We start from the raw sequence: 4,293 nt of genomic DNA, 5'->3' as shown, positions 1-4,293 counted from the left end.
TGAGAACGTGACACTGATTATGATTATTTATAGCAGAATAAGTTATTGTTTTAATTGAAAGTGGCTGACGCCAATTCATTGCACAAGACTTACTTTATTCGTATACTAATTTTGAGCACACCTTCTTTTAAATTGCTGAAAATACAGCAGGTGATTGAAAAAATGGGAAAAAGAAGGAAAAATGCGAATAACTTGGTAAATATTAACATTTTGAACAAATACTTCTTATTCATCTTGGAGTATACCTGTAATAGAGTACCTTTTGTCTCTTAATAATTTTCGAAAAAATCACTTGTCAATAAAAAGGGCTTTTTATTGTTATGGTATTTTTTTAATCGATGTTTTCTCCAAATATATCAATTTTATCAAAAAATTATATACCAATGAAAATATGCATCTCTGGGAGTGGACCAACTTTTCTTTCAAACTTTTTCCTGTAAAATCAATTTCGAGAAATTTCACCTGAATGTCCGACGACTTCGAAGCCGCCTGGCAATACTTTTGCATCCAGGTAAGTGCCTGGCAATGCACAGGTGCTATTTCTAATGTCAGCCCCTACATGTACACCAATTTTCAACCTTATCCGAGTCAGGTAAGTTAACTGCCAAAAATTCGAGCCTCTGACAGGTCGCCACAGGTGAACGCATCCACTCACACATGCTAGGCACCCATTTTTACGTTCCCCATCACCAGACGAACATCTCATGTGAAAATTGGCCTTATCCGTATCACGCTCCCATTTACGTTGTGAGCCGACGGTCTATTAGACCACATTGCCATGTATAAAGGAAACATTTCTAGCGATACTGCAGTGTATTTATAAAAGTTTTTGTACACAAAACAAGAAAAAATGAGTTCCCACAAATGTTGAATATACGCCGAGTGTTGGAACTTTCAATGTAACAACCATAATATTATCTTGCTCTAACTTCGTCTCGTCACCTTAACACTTTACATACATTATACATAACTAATATCAGTTTATTTTAACTTTTCTGTTTAATTTAATGTAAGTCAAACTTTTAAAAATATTTGTTAAATAGAAATAGCAATGTTAAGATGACAGTCTATTAAGATTTGAATTAAATTCTATAATTATTGTTTCTTATATTAAATAATTAATACCGTGCATACAATTATTATTCAGGCATCTATGAAATGCTTTTCGAATACTCAAATATTTTATTTAAAAATGATTATTTTCTGAATTCATTTTCGTAATTAATGTTTAGGTCGAAACCGTGATTCAGTCTAGAACCTATCTAGAATTTAAGCAGTCTTCATAGATTGAAATCTCACTAACAATCAGTGAATCTTTACTTATTTATATTTAGAGAGTAGCAGCCTAATGAATCTACCTATTTTAAAAATAAAGATCAAAGAAAAAAATTGTATAAAGGACAACTCCTTTAGAATTTTACGCGGCGTAAGGATTAAAATTTATTTTAAAATGATATATTTTTTGACAAAAGGTATTCTAACTTTGCTCCACTGGGAATCGAATCACAGAACTTCCGATTGCCGGTTTAGTGATTTTCCAATTAAGCTATTAAAGAGATCGAAAGAAAAATACTTTTTCAGAAATATACGGTATCTCAAGTCAGGTGTTACGTTTATGATACTCGTAATTTAAAGCAATTTGTATTATTATTAGAAAAATATAATTTTACAATTTAAAAAACTTATTTTACATCTATGGTCAAAAATGACGTTAAATATTTTGTGTTATTTCTTCTTATTCTTTGTTTTTGGCCTTTTGATTCAATCAACAAGCCATGACATAACCACTAAATTGATGCAAGTAGTCCTAAATTCAATGCCCTTTGATCTCATCCAGATTTCTACTTCATACAGGTCAAATTTTCTTGCCTTTCTTACGATGGTTCCTACTGTGCCACATAAAAACACCTCAGCCAAGTGAAAGCAGACTATTTCCGTTCCGCGAGTGCCTACGGGCTGCGTTAACGACTCCCTTATTCCATACCACGGCCGCCATATTGGAGGGAAGGGATAGGAGTCCTTCCCAAATTCAAACCATCAGCAGTATATCTGACGGATATTTCATTACAAAACTTAATAAATTCAAAAAAAAAATAAAACAAAGAAAGCTATGCATTACACTATTATTTTGCTATGCTGAAAAAAGCGCCCAAGCTCAGTCACAGACTTCTCCGTGGGATCAAAGATAGAGTCGTTAATATAAACCTGTCCTGGAGGAAGGCCGGGCCCAATACGCTCAAAAAAGTCGTGCAGAGCAGGCCTCCCCCCCTGCCAGCGTCGGGCACTGATGCAAAAGATGGGAAAGATTCTTAAACGGGGCGCCGCACTCACATTCAACCGAAATGTTCCAACCCATCCTCGCAAAGTGATACCCCGTGCAGATGTGACCTGTCCTAAGTCTGGTGACCAAATTAATAAACCGCTTAGGTCAATTCAGGCCACAAAACCAAGTCCTCGGCGTTTTCACATTGACTCGTGAGCAGTAGGCCCGCCTCAGACCATCAGTCCTCCTATAGGGTCAACACAACACGGCCCAAAAATTAAAGTCATTCTGGAAAACCTCTCGAAGGTCCCTCAGAGAGGATCCCCTTAACGCGATGACAGGGAACCTAGATGCCTGCTTCGCCACCATATCGGCGATTTCATTCCCCCCAATCCCGCAATGCGCTGGAATCCAACAAAAACGGACGGAAGACCCCTCTATCTCCACCGATGTAACACTATTACACACTGCTCGGGGCAGAATGGGACCCTTGGGGTTAGAGCTGCCAGATCGTGGATAAAATTTAACCCCACCATACCTACCGTTTGGGAGCCGCAAAACAGAACATGCATGATTACCACTGTGAGTTCGTGTGAAAGCCGAAAATGCACGATTCGACTTCGGTTTTCTGCTGTACGATGATTGCCGATCTGAAAGCTTCGGAAGACTTCGGTGGTCTTCTATTTATGTCTCGATCCCCATTTGAAAGAAATGGAAGAAATTGGCGAATTTAATGTTTCGCATGATTCTTCATTTCATGCATGAGTCGATTTTGAGGTTATGTTTTTCAGGTGTATATAGTACGAGTATTATTACTATTATATACATTATTAATGTTAATATTATAATTATAAAATATAACATTAATTTTAATTAATAGCTCACTAACTTTTAATAGAAATATTTAAACTTTCAACAAAAAACAATTAGTTTTCTGCAGACAAAAATTTTTTTTTAATTTTTTATTTGTTTTAAATAAAATATTAAAATTTTTAAACAAAAAGTTAAATTATTATCCAAATTCGACAAAAAAGTTTATTTTTTTGTAGTTAAAAAAATTCATTTTTAAACAAAAACAAAACAACAATTCTACAAAATATCTAAATTTTCAGAAAAGAAATTTTTTCAACTAAATTGATGAATCATCAACCAAAAAAAAAACTAAATTTTTAACAAAGCAGTCCCACTTTTAACCAGAAAATGAAAAAAAAATAGTTAAAATTCTTTGAAATTTCTTTAAATGATTGAAAATTATTGAAAATTCCTTGAAATATTTTAAAACATACAAAATATTTAAAATCCTTTAAAATCTCTTGAAATTTTGCAAAGCTCTTGAAAATTTCTTGCAATTTTGAAAATACCCTTGAATACTTTAAATCCTTTAAAATCTCATACGAAATTATTGAAATCAATTGAAAATTCCTTGGAATCTAGTGAAATATCCTAAGATGCATAAAATCCTTTAAAAATCTCATATTAAATTACTGTAATCAATTGAAAATTCCTTGGGACCTTGGAAATGTTTGTAGATTAGAGTTTTGAAAATTAAATGAATAAAAATTCAAAGCTTTAAAAATTTAATTTTCAAAAATTTTCAACTATTCAATAAGAATAATTTCCAACTAGAAGGGGCTCAAATCTTCAAATTTAGAATTGTAAACTTGGTAGTTTATTTACAAAAAATTAATAATCATAAATGAATTGAATGCGTTCGAAATTTAAATGTATGTTTTTCAATTGGACAATCTCTAAATGAAATTGTTTCGGACTGAAATTTTGAAAACAGAAAAATTGTAAAACATGAAAAACTTAGCTGTTTGTAGATTAGTTAAACTATTCAATTAAAGTTTTAATAGAAATCAATCGAATTATAGTTTAACTATTTCTGAAACGATTTTTGTATATAATTGTAAAATTATATATATTTTTTAAGGGTATTTTTAACTTTTCAAGGAATTTTCAAGAGATTTCAAAAGATTTTAAAGAATTTCAAATATTTTAGGATGCTTAAAAAGATTTCAATGAATTTC

This window comes from Belonocnema kinseyi, chromosome 4 (genome assembly GCF_010883055.1).
Source record: "Belonocnema kinseyi isolate 2016_QV_RU_SX_M_011 chromosome 4, B_treatae_v1, whole genome shotgun sequence".
Classification (NCBI taxonomy): domain Eukaryota; kingdom Metazoa; phylum Arthropoda; class Insecta; order Hymenoptera; family Cynipidae; genus Belonocnema; species Belonocnema kinseyi.
Note: the sequence above shows the minus strand (reverse complement) of the source record.